Below are 19,104 nucleotides of genomic sequence, written 5' to 3' on the forward strand. Positions count from 1 at the left end.
AAAAAAAACCCAGGGAAAATCATGGGAAACTTTTGAATGAAATGAAAACAATTTGTTTAAAAAAAACACAAACTTCCTCCCCCAAATTTCAACCAGCCCTACTTGCCAGTCTGAATTCGGACCTACCCCAATGCAGCTATATCAGTGGCTAGTAGCAAAATATTTTAATTTGGGTAAATCTCTAGTCTAGACATGGTTGTACGCTTTAGTAGTTGTTGGGAGTGTTTTGTTACAGCACCAGAATTAAGGTGTGTCTGGGTGAAGAGTGGGTAGGGTATGTGTGTGTGAGAAAGAGAAAAAATTGGGACTAAAGGCTACCTTCATAATTGCATATGTAACCTTAGTTTGGGGTCTCCATAGTTTGTAATTGTGTGTGTAATGCCTTGTTCTGAATGGCATTAAGCACCCTGAACTACAAGTTAACCAAGTTTTGTCTGGGGGAATTTTTGCTAAGGTCCTTTTAATTAGCAGGCAAATGACTGTGTATTTGTAGGAGGCTTGGGCAGTTGCAGTAATTGTTTATGCACTTGTCATTTTAATTTTTGCATGAGCACCTGGGGCACTCTTAAAAACTGAAATAAACAGATGGATGTTGTTTGTCTGCACAGCTGTTTTAATAGTAGATCTTTATGTCTGTATCTTAGCAACAGAAGAAGACAAAAACATAACTAAAAAAATCAATAACAATGGTTTAGAATTTGCAGAGGGAAGACAAATACATCAAAAATTGTGGAGGGATCCTAAAAAAGTCACAGATCCAGGATTTTTTAATACCATTGTTTTGAGTCTATTCACATTCTTGTACAGTGCCCATTTTTTCTCATCTCTGATGATAAAGAAGTTGCTAAGGTGGTTTCCAGTGATGTTTTTGGTTTGTTTGTGTGGTGTTTAAATCAAACATTTAGAGCAGGGATCGGCAACCTTTCAGAAGTGGTGTGCCGAGTCTTCATTTATTCACTGTAATTTAAGTTTCGCGTGCCAGTAATACATTTTAACATTTTTAGAAGGTCTCTTTCTATAAGTCTATAATATATAACTAAACTATTGTTGTATGTAAAGTAAATAAGGTTTTTAAATGTTTAAGAAGCTTCATTTAAAATTAAATTAAAATGCAGAGCCCCCCCCGGTCCGATGGCCAGGACCTGGGCAGTATGAGTGCCACTGAAAATCAGCTCACATGCTGCCTTCGGCATGCGTGCCATAGGTTGCCTACCCCTGATTTAGAGAGTCACTCATGAAAACTGTCTTAAGCAATAGCCTGTCCTTGACTGGGCCCCTAGTCAGGAAGAATGTGTTCAGAAGTGATGAACTTCCATTAGTTTAAAATCCTTATCAGAAGGCCACTGAGCATGCTCATAAATGACTTGTTTAATTGCTTCTAACTTTATTACTATCTTTTCCAAATCTATCAAAGGACATACTCCTGGGTGAGGATGATTCATGTGCGTTAAGTTTGATGTCTCAAATGTCAATCAATTTTGAATTTATTACATGTGGGAATAAAAAGTGACCAGATATTTTTGTAAAATGTGAACTATGCATTTTTATCAAGGACTCGTAACTCAGAAAGCTAAAGGGATTGTGCTCAAATTTTAAAAAAGAAAGACAAAAGAAAAGAAAAATAAAACCTTACAAGTAGACACCAAGCACAGACAATCTCCATCCTTTTCTATTCTAGGTTCTTCTTCCCATTTCTTGGGAATTTCCTCCTCCCAAATTCCTGTCCATTCTCTGTCTTTCATGCTGTTTGTCTTCTCCATGGACTCTTGTTATGCTCATACAAAGCACACGGGATCTTTATAGAGGAGGGCAAATACGCAGCATTTATTGAAAATACAACAGTTAGCATATGCTTTTCAGTCACACACACACACACACACACACACACACACACAGAGTTTTGCCAGTGATGTTTATAGCTATCAATCTGTTGTAGCTCAAGTCAATCTAATGGCCAGTTAGATTGAGCACGAGTGTGCAGCTGGGCTCTTGTCGGTCGTGATCTGATGCTCCAAGGCTTTGCAGGACTGAACCCAGAGTTCCATGGCAAAACACCCCAGCTTTATAGTTGTAAATTCCCATTTGAGTCCATGCATTTTGCAATGTCATCCTGTAATCATTAATCTTAATCTTAAATGGTGTTATCATTAATCATTAATCTTAAGTGGTGTTATCATTTGATGGTTATTGTCGGGCTTCCCATCGTTATCTCCTATTTGTTGTCTCGCCTTCGGGGGTGCCTGCCTCACCTCGGAGGTCGTCAGTGCTGCTAACATATTTAGCATCGGATACACTGGATGTTTTCTGATTGTCTTCTGGTCTTTCCAAGTTTCTCACTTCTTCTTGACCATCTGGACATTTGCGATGGCTTTCACACCTTATCTTTTCCTGATGCATGCATTCCTCATTCACACAAACAATCTCTTACAGAAACCTTCAAAGGTATACAGACAGCAGTATTGTATATTTAGCAGAATACATTGTAAATCAAGACTTGCTAAATCTTATAACTAAAACAATTCACATTGGGGCTTCAGGCCCTCAACATTCCTCTAATCTCCTTAACATAGATACAATACAAGATCCTGTCTCTTACTTACTAAAGTCTTAAAACAAAGAAATGTATATTTAACTAGAATGCCTAATTAGTAATACATACAGGAAACCATAGTAGACATTATAACTTATCCTAAAACAAAAAGGTGACCACAATCAGTCATAAAGATTGTTCTGGTCTGTCATTCCTGTCTGCTATTCAAAAAGGGTGGCAGGATGAAATCAAATCATACATTAATTCTTCTGTGACATTATAAAATCCAGCTCCTACACTCTTACAGATCTCTCCCCCCGCACCTCCCAATCACCCTTTTGTATTTGCTGCTACTCTTATTTCACCCCATTTGCAGCAGGCTGAAACAGATGATTCTACTCTATTTAACTGGTACCCAATAACCTTGTGAACAGTGACAGCATACTAACCAGACTTTTTTGTCAGTTTTGCTTTGCCATTGCCATTGCCAACCCTAGAAGTATCAACAATAGCAAAAATACTATCTTCTTCTGTTGCTCTGTAAGGTGCAAGAAAGGAGAGGTTTAACTTTTATTTCAGTAAGACCTTAGTTTCATTCAGTTGCTAGTCTTGTAAAACTAACAAGACTCATCCAAGTTACTGCTGCTGGTAAGATTAGTTGTACGGAGGCCTAGTTAATTACCTCAATTTCAATAGCACACTGCTACTGCTATTTTCAGTGATCTGTTGGAGTTAAGTTTCTTACTCACCACTAGTGAATTGATTTTTGTTATACCCATTTTACAGATGGTTGAACTGAGGAACAGAAAGGTTCAACAAGAGTCACTACTGAAGTCAGGAATAGAGTCCAGGAATCCTAATTTCCTATTTCCTGTTCCAAACACATTGCCCAAGAGACATGGAGATACTTTGACAATAGTTTTATATAAAGAATACTTGGAAAATGTATTCCCATCCCCTAAGAAATTAGTTTGTCAGTTGAATCTTGTATAAGGCAAAAGAAACAACAGAGGGCAAAACAAAAAACATTTTGCAATGTTTGACTCAAGGCCAAGTCTGCTATTTTATAAAATACTAAATGTATTTTAGAAAAGCAGATATGGTCTGGTAGCATGAGCACAAAATTAGGAGCCAGAACATTTTGAGTTCTAACACTGGCTTTTCTGACAACACGACACTATGGATCTTGGCCAGTCATTTAACCCCTCTGCCTCAGTTACCCAGTCTCAGTGGAGTAATAATTCTACATCACAGAAGTGTTGTGAGTTACTAAAACTGCTATAGATCGATTCACCACTATACTACTCCAGTTTTGTACCAGTATAATGTCAGTGAAGCCAATGGGCCAGTTTCTTGGCCCTATTCCTTCCCCTTTTTCCAAAATGAGCAGCACAAAGAAGAGATAATCTGGCCACAGATGGACAGTTGATAATTTCCCAAGCAGGAGGAAATTATCAGCTGGTGTAAAGCTGGGGGAGCCACAGAAAAGGGATCATGCCAGAAAAGGGTGGGTATATGAGGGACAGAGCAGAACAGAGCAATTTTCAGCTGACATATTGTCCTTAGGGCCCATAGTCATCTTGAATAAGTAAGCAGATCTTAGGACAGTCTGAGATGAAAGGAGCTGCAACTGGCTCCCTGGCAGTCTCCCTTTTTGCTATGCAGAGCTTATCTTGGTGCCGAAATTTAAACAGGTGTAAAACTGGGGTTAGGTCATGATTAATAAGATCTGTTTCCTCCATATGATGTCAATGAGATGTGAGGACGTTCAGCAGTTGTCAGGATCTGGGCTTTAATGTTTGCAAAGCAATTTGAAGGAAAGTGCTAAGTATTTTTTTATTACCATGCTTTGAGGAACATCCTGCAGTTTTATCAGTTCAGTTGTTTAATCTGAGATGGAAACCAGTCAGGGGAAAAATGTTTGGTGATTTTATGGAAACAAGTCAGGGGAAAATGTTTGGTGATTTCACACACACACGAACAAACATTAAAGTATGTGTTGGGGGACAGGAGAGCTGTAAGAGAGATTTTTTTTCATAATATGTTAAATACATTCCTAACTCCACTAGTTTACAGTCCTTTATTGAAAAGAAAAGAAGCAAAGTGTGTACAAGACTGCATACTTGCCTCATCAGTTTTCTCCAAGATTTCATAGCCATATTCAGCATTAAGGTCAATACCTTGAGCTACTGTAAATATGCATAGGTTGATTGAATGGTGCTTTTAAATTCACAGCTGCTTAGAATCTGGCTCTTAATGTTTTGGGGCCTAGAGTCATCTGGTGGTTCTGAAACTCTCTGGAATAAAAGCATTTTTTCCTGACAACTTTCATCCCAAGCCCCTGACTAAATTTTATTGTGATTTAGTTGGTTGTCATTTTTAGCAATTTAAAAATATACCTTTGGGACAATATTTAAAGACATTAATAGATAAGGGGATGTTTACACTGATCTTTACAGAGAATGAAAAACAAATAATGAATCAAAAAATGATGATACAACCCATGATGCAAGCATCAAATAAGGAGAGAAAAAAAGAGCCCTTTGATACATGGAATCTAATTTCCAGAAAAAGTCAGGAACTGATTAAAGGTCATCAGAGAGGAGAACACAGGATTGAACAATTTATCAAAGACGGCCTTTTTCATATAGCCTAAGCTTCCAAATGGGAAATTAGAAAGTGCAGTATAAAAGAAATTGTGCCTTCATGTTATTAAGGGGAAGGGGACATCCTGGTCAAGCATGTCAGGACCTTGCAATCAAAAACTGACTTCAACCAATGCATGAATAACAACTATCAAATTGACATTCCTGTGACTGGTGATCCTGCTGAGGATTTGGATCCACTACTTTCTCTTTCCCAAATGCCAGGACTTTTATCTTAGGTAGTGGTCCACGGTTGAAGAGGGGATTATTGATGTATTATGCAGTGTACCTTGCTTGAACTGGAACAGTGAGGAGTTAGCTTGTCACACTATGCTACCCATGAACAAGATTTCAAGAATAATTGTTGGTGGCATTTCTTTCTAAGGGTTATGAGGAAGAACTAGCTGTTGATTTTTAAAATCCTCTTTATTGAAAGAGTAGCTTATCAGGCATTTGGGATTTTCTTCTGAAGGTTTGTGTGTCAGTATTGAAGAATGTTAATTGGGATGACAAAAACTACTTATGTTATTTTTACATGATTTTTGAAAAAATGTCTAATTGGTGGTTGGAAAAGTTGCAAAATGGAAGAGATTTTTGCTCAAAACACTTCACTAATTGATTAAACCCAATTCTCCTGTAATTTACATATTTCTCATCACTGCAAACCCCAGAAAAGGAGAGTCAAAATGCAACTTAGTGTTAGTGAGATGAAGTACAAAAATATTTATGGGACAAAGCACAAGTTTTGATTGAAGGATGCACAGCAGAGACAAGGTTAACCATGTTAGAATGTTTCAGGAAGCTAAAAAAGGATGGGTGTGGAGATGCCTATGGATAAAGTGGCCATTTTACTACCCATACAATTATCTGCCTGTGGTGTGCGCCATGTGGTACCTGCCTTTATAAGTGAAAATATCACCCCTAAAAGCAGCAGTTCTGGGAATGATGTGGCAGACATTGAAAGATCTGCTTGAATGACATATTTTTAAGTACTTTTTACAGCCTTTGACATTGGAACATCTGCTTGAATGACATCTTTTTAAGTACTTTTTACATGCCAATAGGTATATATTCCAACTAGTTTGTCTCTAGTGCATAGTATAGCATTTATCAATATTATTTGGATATTGGTAGTCCCTAGAGTTCCTAATTATGATATGGGCTCTATTGTTCTAGGAACTGTCCCTACACATGTAAGGGAAAGCCCCTGCTTCAATGTAAATAGACAAGAACAAAAGAGTGAAAGAAAGGAAGTATTACTATAGAAGCAATGTCACTATTGTAATATCATTAGTGTTTAGTACTGCCATACACTTACTGAAGGTGGGAAGTTACTTGATTATTATGCAGTTCAAAATCTTTTAAATACATGAACATTTATGTTGAGCAAGATGTCCCTGTAATGGAAAACACCCTCATCCCAATGACTACAAGCTTAATGAGCATCGCTGCACTTAGGCAGTGCCAATTGGGCACATTTGCATCACATGCTCTACTTTGAGAAGGGGAGCTTAAAAAGGTGAAGCTGGTCACAGATTATAGGGGGAAGTATGTTATGGAGCCTAGGTTGAGGCAGTGGCTAGCAGTCCCCACCCTTATTTAGGGCAGACTAACACTGCAGCCCTGTGAGGGGCTGTGGATGTCTGCTCTCCATCAGTGCCCTGTAGCTGGATCTGAGAAGCAGCAGCAGGGACTGGAGATAATTATACTCCGAAAGAACCCTGAGACTGAGCTCAACTCCTACAATGAACAATGAGCTTGCCCACAAGTGAGGGTTCGAGAGGGGATCCATGGGCAAGAGACATAAAGAGATGATGTACAAGCCTAGGCCTACAGCCAGCCAACTACAGTCACTAAGAAATAAACTTCCAAGGGTATGTCTACACTACGAGAGTATTTCGATTTTACTTAAAGCGAATTTGTGGAACTGATATTACAAAGTCAAACGTGTGTATCCACACTAAGGACAGTAATTCGACTTTGTGAGTCCACACTAACGGGACAAGCGTCGACATTGGAAGCGGTGCACTGTGAGCAGCTATCCCACAGTTCCCGCAGTCCCCGCTGCCCATTGGAATTCTGGGTCGAGCCCCCAATGCCTGCTGGGGCAAAAAATGTGTCGAGGGTGGTTTTGGGTAACTGTCATCATTCAACAGTCACTCCCGCCCTCCATCCGTGAAAGCGCCGGTGGGCAATCAGTTCACACACTTTTCTGGTGATTGACAGCATGGATGTGGAGATGCCTATAGTCATCCTCGGGGACCCAGCCTACCCGCTAATGCCCTGGCTCATGAAGCCCTATACAGGCACCCTGGACAGTGAAAAAGAACTCTTCAACTACCGGCTGAGCAAGTGCAGAATGGTGGTGGAGTGTGCTTTTGGACGTCTGAAGGGGAGATGGAGAAGCTTACTGACTCGCTCTGATCTGAGCGAAACCAATATCCCCATTGTTATTGCAGCTTGCTGTGTGCTCCACAATCTCTGAGAGAGCAAGGGGGAAGACCTTTATGGCGGGGTGGGAGGTTGAGGCAAATCACCTGGCTGCTGATTACGCCCAGCCAGACAGCTGGGCGATTAGAAGAGCCCAGTGGGACGCCCTGTGCATCTGGGAAGCTTTGAAAGCTAGGTTCCAGAGTGAGCAGGGTAACCTTTGACTATTAAGTTTGTTTAAACAGAAGCTGAACCTGCCCCCGTTTCTTTACCCAGTTAATGCTGACTATCCTCTCCAGTTACCAACCCCCTTCACCCCCTTCCAACACACCTTTAAAAATAAAATAAATGAAACTTTGTTCATTAACACCATTTTCTTTATTAAGGATTTTGTGGTAAAGTGTTGAAACTGGATCGCAGACTGTGGTGGGGAGCAGGTGTAGTGATGGAAAGGATGCTTCTAAACTTGAGGAATGACAGGCTCCTGCTCCTAGAATGGTCCGCAGTGGCGGATTGGTAGTTTCAATGGAGCTTGCCACCCCTCCTTTTTGGGACTCTGTGTGTGGGGGCTGTGTGACTTTGTGGCGGGAGAGGGCGGTTACAGATCCCCTGCTGCGTGGCTCTGTCATCCAGGCTAAGGACCGCTGCATAAGATCTCTATCTGCCCTCCCCCACCACAAACTCACATAGCCCCCCCCCCCCCCCCCCACAGAACATGAAAACCACCTCCCAGACTGACCAGGGTGCCTAGTGACTGCAATGTGTGTGTGACCTTCTGCTGAATTTGCCCCCCGTGTCTGTACCCTGGTAAAGGTGACTGTCCTCTCCAATTACCAACCCCCTACCCCCCTTAAAACACACTGTCCTCTAAAAGAACATGAGGGAAACAGCAATTAACAGAAACATATTTTTTATTAAGAACTAAACAGTTAGGGGATGAAACTGGGACGGGGGCTTGGGTGAGGTGCTTTTGGAGTGAAGGAAAGGACTTATCAAATCTTTGGGAATGAGAGCCTTCTGTCACTTGAGCAGTCTGCAGGGGAGGAGTGACTGTTTTCATGGCCCCTGCCGCCCCTCCTTCTTGGGACTTCGGGTGAGGGGGGAATGGGACTTTGTGGCGGGGGAGGGCGGTTAGAGAGAGAATGCAGCGGGGCTCTGTCCTCCTGCCTCCAGTCCTGCAGAACATCTACAAGGCGCTGGAGCGTGTCTGTTTGCTCCCTCATTAGTCCAAACAACGTTTGTCGCCTGCTGGTCTTCCTGCCGCCACCTGTCCTCCCGTTCGCTGTGTGATCACTGTTATTGCGACATGTTCTCCCTCCACTGGGTCTGCTGTGCCGCCTCAGCTCAGGAGCAGCCCATAAGTTCTGAGAACATCTCATCCCGTGTCCTTCTCTTTTGTTGCCTGATATGCACCAGCCTCTGGGAGGGGGATGCCGGGGTAGCTCAGGAGACACTCGCAGCTGCGGGATGGGAAAAAGGGAGTGAATTCCTCAGAAAGATACAGTTTTGCGAACAATGAATATAGTCTTTCTCTGTGAACAAGACCATGCACAGCACCTATCACATGCGCACTCAGTACAAGGTCGAATTTTCGGCCTTCCCATTGAGTGCCTGGAGCTTGCTGGCAATCAGTCCCAATACTAACATTCCCCTAATTCAAAGCAGGTCACCATGAGTGATATCACTCTGATGAGGATTTCGGAGACAGAGAAAGACCGCATGCTGAGTGAATGCCAGCAAGCACCAGGGCTGTATGCCGCCATGCTTTGTGAGGCAATGATACCAGAGTACTTGCTGCTAGCCTGGCGCGGAAAAGTTTCCTACCATGGAGGATGCAATAAGGCCGCTCTCCCCAGGAACCTGATGCAAAGGCTTTCACATACCTCCAGGAGTCCTTCGTGGAGATGTCCCAGGAGGATTTCTGCTCTATCCCTGGACATATTGAAGAATTTTCCAGTAGCTGCACTGGAAAGGACTAAAAACTAAAGTGCCTAGGTCAAACTAATCATGAAAAACCGGACATGTTGACAAACTTTTCCAGTAGCTGCACTGGCAAGGACTAGACACTAAAGCGCCTAGGGCAAACTAATCATGAAAAACCCATTGTTAAGATACCATTCCTATTCTGTTCAAAATAAATGTTTAAAACACTTACCTACTGATGTTTCCCCTGATTCACGGTCTGGGTTACCGCCTTGGGAGGGTTGGTAGGGGATCTCCGTGAGAGTGATGAAGAGATTCTGGCTGTCGGGGAAATCAGCGTTGAAAGCGCTGTCAACTGCCTCGTCCTCCTCATCTCCTTCCTCATCTTCCCCGTCCGTGAACATCTTCGAGGAAGCGGCCGTCGACAATACCCCATTGTCAGAGTCCACGGACAGTGGTGGGGTAGTGGTGGCGGCCGCACCTAGAATGGAATGCAGTGCCTCGTAGAAACGGCATGTGTGGGGCTGGGATCCGGAGCATCCGTTTGACTCTTTGGTCTTCTGGTACCCTTGTCTCAGCTCCTTAATTTTCACGCGGCACTGCGTTGCATCCCGGCTGTATCCTCTCTCCATCATGGCTTTGGAGATCTTCTCATAGATCTTCGCATACCGTTTTTTCGATCACAGCTCCGAAAGCACGGACTCATCGCCCCACACAGCGATCAGATCCAAGACTTCCCAATCAGTCCATGCTGGGGCCCTCTTTCTATTCTGTGATTGCACGGTCACCTCTGCTGGAGAGCTCTGCATCGTTGCCGGTGCTGCAGAGCTTGCCACGATGTCCAAACAGGAAATGAAATTCAAACTGGCCAGACAGGAAAAGGAATTCAAATTTTCCCGGGGCTTTTCCTGTGTGGCTGGTCAGAGCATCCGAGCTCAGACTGCTGTCCAGAGTGTCAACAGAGTGGTGCACTGTGGGATAGCTCCCGGAGCTATTAGCGTCGAATTACATCCACACCTACCCTAATTCGACATGGCCATGTCGAATTTAGTGCAACTCCCTTCGTCGGGGAAGAGTACAGAAATCGATTTAAAGAGACTTCTATGTTGAAATAAATAGCTTCGTTGTGTGGACAGGTGCAAGGTTAATTCGACATAACCTCCTAGTGTAGACCAGGCCCAAGAGAAGAAAAGGTGCTGAAATATGAAAACAATTTGATAAGTTTCTGTTGCAAGCTTGGCTACCCTACAATGCTACTGATCTAAAGAAATCGATCAAGTGAGCACAACATGTTTTAGGCATTGATCTTCCCTGCTTCTAGGGAAACGTCATAACTAAAACTGATCAAAAATAGACATTAATTACTGTATATGTGATGGATGGATGTAAAGGAAGAAAACAAATTAAACCCAAATTGCTGGTTATGTTCAGGCTTAAGCAGCCAGCCATCAGTGAAGAGAAAACAGCATGATGCCTGTGAAAAACGAACCCACTAGCTGCTCTCTCCATGTGACTGCTTACTCCCTGACTAATGAAGGTTAGTGATATAATGAAACCTCTGTGTGAAAACATGCTATTGGGAAAACACCTGTGGACATAGTGAAGAAACTTGAATGTTAGTGAGCTATTCTTTGACTAAGATCAAGCACTCAACAGATCAAATAGATTAGAGGAGACTCTTCTCTACTGTAGAACAGAGAGCTCTTGCAAGCATATGGTGACCCCAGAGAAGTATGTTCTATTTATAAGCTATTGAGTCATTTTTTCTATTTTCTGCAAGGTTTTAATAGTGAAACTAGGGCTATCAAGTGATTAAAAAAATTAACTGTGCAATTAATCGTGCTGTTAAACAAAAATAAAATACCATTTAAATATTTTTGATGTTTTCTACATCTTCAAATATATTGATTTCAATTACAACACAGAATACAAAGTGTACAGTGTTCACTTTATATTTATTTTTATTACAAATATTTGCATAGTAAAAAACAAAAGAAATAATATTTTTCAATTAACCTAATATAAGTACTGTAGTGCAATCTCTTTATCATGAAAGTTGAACTTACAAATATATAATTATGTACAAAAGAACCTGCATTCAAAAATAAAACAATATAAAATTTTAGAGCCTACAAGTCCTCTCACTCCTAACTTCTTTGTCAGCCAATCGCTCAGACAAACAAGTTTGTTTACATTTGCAGGAGATAATATTGTCCGCTTCTTGGTTACAGTGTCACCTGAAAGTGAGAACAAGCATTGGCACTGTTGTAGCCAGTGTCACAAGATATTTACATTCCAGATGTGCTAAAGATTCATATGGCCCTTCATGCTTCCAGAGGAAATACGTCCATGCTGATGATGGGTTCTGCCCAATAACGATCCAAAGCAGTGCGGACCAACCCATGTTCATTTTCATTATCTGAGTAAGATGCCACCAGCAGAAGGTGGATTTTCTTTTTTGGTGGTTTGTGTTCTGTAGTTTCCACATCGGACTATTGCTCTTTTAAGACTTCTGAAAGCATGTTCCACACCTTATTCCTCTCAGATTTTGGAAGGCACTTCAGATTCTTAAACCTTGGGTCGAGTGCTATAATTAACACGTTGGTACCGTCTTTGCCTTTTATCAAATCTGTAGTGAAAGTGTTCTTAAAACCTGGGCTTTGGAGCTGTGCTCCAGCTCTGCTCCAGCTCCAGGCGAAAACCCGCAGCTCTACTGCTCCGGAGCTGCTCCGCTTCAAAGCCCTGCTTAAAACAAACAACATGTGCTGGGTCATCATCCGAGACTGCTATAATATGAAATATATGGCAGAAAGTGGGTAAGACACAGGGCAGGAGACATACAATTCTCCCCCAAGAAGTTCAGTCACAAATTTAATTAATGCATTAGTTTTTTAACTAGCATCATCAGCATGGAAGCATGTCCTCCGGAATGGTGGCCAAAGCATGAAGGGGCATACGAATGTTTAGCATATCTTGCACATAAATATCTTGCAACACCGGCTACAAAAGTGTCGTGCAAATGCCTGTTCTCACTTTCAGGTGATATTGTAAATAAGAAGCGGGCAGCATTATCTCCCATATATGTAAACAAACTAGTTTGTCTTAGCGATTGGGAAAACACCTGTGGACATAGTGAAGAAACTTGAATGTTAAAAAAAACGTTTTTTCGATCGCAGCTCCGAAAGCACGGACTCATCGCCCCACACAGCGATCAGATCCAAGACTTCCCAATCAGTCCATGCTGGGGCCCTCTTTCTATTCTGCGATTGCACGGTCACCTCTGCTGGAGAGCTCTGCATCAGCATTGGCTGAAGAAGAAGTAGGACTGAGTGGACTTGTAGGCTCTAAAGTTTTACATTGTTTTGTTTTTGAGTGCAGTTATGTAACAAAAAAAAATCTACATTTTTACAGTGCAAATATTTGTAATCAAAATAATACTACAAAGTGAACCCTGTCCACTTTATAGTCTATGTTGTAATTGAAATCAATATATTTTAAAATGTAGAAGAACATCCCAAAATATTTATGATAAATTTTAATTGGTATTCTATTATTGTTTATCAGTGTGATTAAAACTGAGATTAATCACTATTATTTTAATCGCGATTAATTTTTTTAATTAATCACATGAGTTAACTGCCATTAATTGACAGCCCTAAGTAAAACACAAGCAGCAATAAATTTAATTTAAGCTTATCATATTTTTGTAAGTGTCCTAAGCATATAATAAATATTTTTGGATATGTTATTCTATGTCTTTACTGATATGACCACTAATATTGGAAAATATGTAATAATGTAATAGGATGAACAACATTTTCATTATAAGCCCAATTTTTAAAGTAGCCTTAACATGGCCTCCACAGTCAAATGAGGGCACAATTTTGTAAACACCAATTCTGGCATGTGATTGCCCCACATTAGATGTTTGCCAAAATTTGCATCCACAGCCATTTTCCTTGAAAAATTTGTACTCCAACAAATTATGAGTTCAAAATTGGAGGATAGCTTTAAATTTTGGCCCTATGTTTTGCAGGAAATTGGAAATTAGGGAAGCAAGAGTGAAAATGGATGCTACGAATGGGAAAACTAATTAGTCTTTGAATAAGGGCTTGGAGTGTACACAGATTTTGGTGGGATGGAGAAAAAGTGATATACTTCCAAAATGTCTAGATTTCAGTTTGAACAAGATACCTAGAAGTTGGAGGCTTAACCAAAACTTATCTGGCCTGTCTGCACTTCTTGAGTCAGAGAAATTATTTCTGCTTCTGTCTGGAGCCAGGACATGGAGATGCATGAGAAAACATGAAGTAATTGTGAAAAATGTACATGAGATTCTTTGAATTTGAAAAATATTTTGTTTGAATTTCAGGCAAAAGGTTGAGTCAGTTATCTTATCCAAACTAATGATTAATTGAAACAATTTCTGGTTGACTAATAGAGCTAATTGAAAACAGGAACAATTTTTGTAAAAAACAATTGTGAAATATCTCCCCTTTTTCTGTCAGATTTTGAAATTCAAATTGTAAACCAGTTTTAATGCTTAACTTTGTCTCCTTTAATGCTTGACACATGGACACTTCTATTGAGAGCATAGCCTAAGAAAATTTCAGCAGCTGGAAATTTAATGAATTGCAATGTTCTTTTTGGAAACCTTTTTCATTCTCCATATTCACATTCACTGGTTCTTCCTGTGATCTGCCAACATTCTGGCTACTTTGCACTCAGTCTCCGAACCAAGGCACAGCATGGAGACAGGCATGATAACACTAAAAAACAACTTCCTCATGTCCATAGATACAAGCACTATTTCCAAGTTCATTGCCAATATACCTCTATGATTTAGCTTGAGTAGATGGTGCAGCACTATATTGCCTCCAATTATGGTGCTTCAGCAGAACTCAGAATGGTGACAGTCAGGATTAAACACCTTCAACTGTTTTTGAGGATTAGCCATCCCTGCCTCCAGTCAGATTAAACAGCTCAGCTAGGTTGCTGTAGGACTGCCTAATTGGCTGAGGAGAGTTAGGCCTGGTTCCTGAATCCAGCAGGCCTGCTTTTCAGTTAGCAGCAGCAGGTCTGGCTGTCCAGTGCTTCAGCCCACAGTTGCAATTGCTTTTATTCCTGTTTTGCTCCTGTCCTGCATCAGCTCCAGCCTTGTTCCTGGTTCCAGACTCCAGCTCTGACTCTCGGCGCTGGTTCCTGACTCTGGTGTCAACTATTGTCTTTGATTTCTGTCCCACACATCTCACCCCCACCCCTAACCCCAGCATGGCTCTAACAATTTAGTCATACTGCTAGCATCTGGGCCTAGCATTGACTGCTATGGAATCCCACAGGGATTCATACTATCCTGTCTTATCTCCAATATCTATACAAGACTAGCAGGAGAGAGTGTGAGATTCCATGGGCTCAGACACCAACAATATGCTGATAACAACCAACTGGGTATCTCACTCTGAATTGAAGCATATAAAAAGAGTGATAAACTTCAAAAATGTCAAAGGTTTAGTTCTGACAAGGCACCCAGAAGTTGAATGCTTAATCAAAAGGCTTAGTACTTCCACTCCTAACATATCACAACACCCCAAGAAATAAGTTCCGGCATGAAGAGAAGCTAATTCAAACTCAACTCAGGCAAAACCAAACTGATGTGGATTGGCAGGGGGAAAATGCTTCAAAGAACTAGCTAGGAAAATGTTTCTCCCATTTCCATTAACAACTTAGAGCCCCATTAATAAAAGTGGAGCAAAAACCTCATGTAGGGTTGCCAGGCATCTGGTTTTTTTACCAGAATGCCTGGTCGAAAAGGGACCCTGGCAGCTAGGGTCAGCCCTGCTGATCAGGCCATTAAAAGTTCAGTCAGCGGTGCAGCAGGGCTAAGGTAGGCTCCCTGCCTGCCCTGGCTCCATGCAACTCCCAAAAGTGGCCAGCATGTCCCTGTGACCCCTAGGCACAGGGGCTATCAGGGAAGCTCCGCGCACTACCCCCACCCACAAGCACTGACTCCGCAGCTCCCATTGGCCAGGAACCCTGGCCAATGGGAGTTGCAGGGGCAGTGCTTGTGGGAGCAAGCGCATGCACCATGCAGAGCTGCCTGACCGCACCTCCGCCTAGGGGCTGCACCTCCGCCTAGGGGTCACATATGCCGTCTGCTTCCAGAAGCAGCATGGAGCCAGGGCAGGCAGGAAGCCTGCCTTAGCCCTGCTGCACCACCAACCAGGAGCTGCCTGAGGTAGGCGCTGCCTGGCCAGAACCTGAACCCTTTCCTTCCCCTTGACCCTGTGCTCCAGGTTGGAACCCCCTCCCGCAGGTCAGAACCATTTCCCGCACACCCTCCCACACCCCAATCCCCAGACCTGAGCCCTCTCCCTCATTTAACCTCCTCCCACACACAAACACCCTGCCCCAGCCATGAACCCCCTCCCACACCCTGAACACCTCATTTCTGTCCCCACCCAAGAGCCCACACCCCCAGATGGAGCCCTCACCCCCTCCCAAACTTCAACCCCCTTCCCCAACCTAGTGAAAGTGAGTGAGGGTGGGGGAGAGTGTTCAACTAAGGGAGGGGGGCTGCAGTGAGTGGAAGGCGGGGCCGGGGCCTCAGGGCAGGGCACAGGTGCTCAGTTTTGTGCAATTAGAAAGTTGGCAACCCTAACCGGAGTGTGATATTCGACTCATCACTGACCTTGGATGACCAGGCAGCATTAGTAACTCAAATTGCTTTATTTCACCTCCAGCTCCTCAATGAAGACATCCCCACAGTGATCCATGCATGTGTCATTTTGGGTGTGTCTTACACTGAAGGGGTAACACACACCTGGACTAGCTCTGATCAAGCTAGCACATTAAAGCAGAAGTTCAGTTGTGGTACCATGAGTGGTGGAAGGGGTTAGCCACCTGCGCATGTACTTATGATCTCAGAGGGGATGATACTCAGGACTGCGGCCCTTCCCGCTGCTCACAGGACTGCATTTATGCTTCTATTTTTAGAGCACTAGCTGGATCAGAAGTAATGCTGGCATATCTATTGGAGCTGGAATTTACACTGAATTACAGTAAACCAGTCTCAAAGGGTATCTGAAACTGAATGTGAAAACAATGCAAAGATTTTAGATAGTGCAAAATAAGCTGCCCACCTGCACAGTTTAGGGAGCCATGAACATACCAAGCCCAAGCTCCATTCTTTTCACTGGCTCCCACTCTACTTCCATTACCAGTTTAAGGTATTGGTCCTAATCTGCAAAAAACTAATGCATCACACTTAGAGACTACTTCTTTATCTATCAATCACAAGACTTTTCTGTGTGTCTATTCTGGCTCCAGATAAGATTACCATAGTAGCTTAATGACTCACATTTGTTAGTGTGTTTGTCTTGCAAAACCTGTTTGGAGTAGGGAAGTACAGCTAACCCCATTTTGTAGTTGGGGAACGGAGGCACAGAGACTAAATGACTTGCCTAAGGAAACACAGGAAATGTGTGGCAGTGAAGGGAACTGAATCTGGATCTCCCAGATTAGCTCTTTAAGAACTAGACCATCTTTCTGCAGCAGGAGGAGGAGATGTTGTGTTCCCCTAGAACAACAGGGATCACAAAACCCACAACAAAGCACATGAGTTGAGGGCATTCAGCTGTGAAATGAGCTTTCAGAGAAGATTTAAAAATAATCCAGTCTAGCTAATTTTAGGAAATGCTGGAAAACCTTCCTACTTGATAAAGCTTTGCCACATCATAGCCAGAATGACCTTCATAGACTAAAACCTTTGTGATCATCTAATTTGACCTCTTACCTAACGTGGGCCAATGAAATTCACCCAGTCATTCTAGCATGAAGCCCAGTAACTTGGGACTGAACTAGAGTATCTCTTTTTGAAAGACATCCACATCTGATTTAAAGATTTCAGGTGATGGAGAATCTACCACATCCCTTGGTTCCAAAGGTTCCAATGTTCCAATCCAAAATCAAATTATTAGCATAGGGATTTTTTTTTAATTCATTTGAGTAAACAACTGTGTCATTTAGTCTAGCAGGAACTATTGGTTTTAATATGGAGGCCTGCAATGCTGTGAGATTCAAAATCAGAATTCAAATAAAAACAAAATGAAATCACAATTCAGAGAAGTGTTTTCAGTGTTATTTCTACAAATACCAGAAAGTCGTTATTAACAAGCATGTATGGTATAGAGACACTTTCTCTCTTTAATGATGGGATAACAAGTGAAATTGGACCTTGTGAATTATTCATTAAGTCCAATTTGACAGGATTGTATTTTCTTGTCATCAAGCCATTGTTAATACCATTTTGAGCAGAGATGTTATTTTTTACTAAATTGCTAATTCGGGGGGGTGGGGGCGAGAGAGAGAGAATCTGTCTGTAAAACACCTTCTAAGCTTGCATGAGATATATGTTTAGAAAAATATGTTCTGTGCTAAAAGCAAGTGAAGCAAGCTCATAGATTAGGTCTGCTTTCGTTTAAGAGGATCCAAATTTCACAGAGAATATGGAGGGGGAAAAAACACAAATCCTTAGAATTTGGTTCTTGAGGGACTTTCACTCAGTTTTTAAGCTGCTTGTAATGTAAAGAGAGAATCAAATGGGCTTGGAGTCCAGCCAGAATGACTGGCAGGCAGCATTTGAAACATCTTAAAATAATTTTCAAATAGAACCATTTAACAAAATGCAACTTTAGGATTATTTTTCAGTAAGTTGCCTACTAGTTAAAATAAAAGCTGTAACAGGAAAATATTTGATAGTCACCTTTCCCTTTGGCACTCCACCTCTCTTCCTTCTGCTCCTGCAACCACTCTCCCTCAAAAACTCAGCTGGCTTACTGAGATGCTAAGGGAGGTTCCTATCATGTTTTCATAATGTGTAGGGGTGTATCGTTTATGGGAGATTTTGAGGAAAGGAATGTTGTTTGAGGGATGATGCTTAGGGAGAGTGGAATAATTCTGTTTTTTTCCTCTTTTACTCTAAGGCCTAATAAGTCATTGCTGTAATTGATTAAGTTTGCTGCTATTTTTTGTCTTTGATTGTGCTTTTCAATAATTGTAGAGGATGCCTAGATAAGTGTGTGCTTGTTTATTCTTTGATCTGTTTGGATACATCTAAATAAGCAGACAGAGGTACTTACAGGATTAATGTCAAAGTATTGAAATGAGATTTCCCATCCTGAAGCCAGGATTTCTAGATATGACAGACTAGATGCTGTTGCCACTCATTATAAATTAATGTTATTGATATCAACATATGCGTAAACTGCTGGCTTCTGAATATCAATATAGCTGGTCATAGTCATCCTTGATCAAACCAGTTTTAGCCACAGTAACTTAAAATAATTATGACAAATTATCTATTTTGATAAAATGGAACACACACATTTGAAATGTGCCTGCCAGACATATAAATTAGCATAATGTCATGTCTAAACAGAGACACTATTGCAAAACAAGCTAGAGTGTGAATTTTAAATACAATGGCTTTTCATCACTAGCTCAGCCTGTGAACACTCTTATTTCGCACAGAGTATCTTTTTGTGGTTTAGCTTAATCCACTTCCAAAGAATAAGAATC

Source organism: Malaclemys terrapin, chromosome 6, assembly GCF_027887155.1.
Source record: "Malaclemys terrapin pileata isolate rMalTer1 chromosome 6, rMalTer1.hap1, whole genome shotgun sequence".
In the NCBI taxonomy this organism is placed as follows: Eukaryota; Metazoa; Chordata; order Testudines; family Emydidae; genus Malaclemys; species Malaclemys terrapin.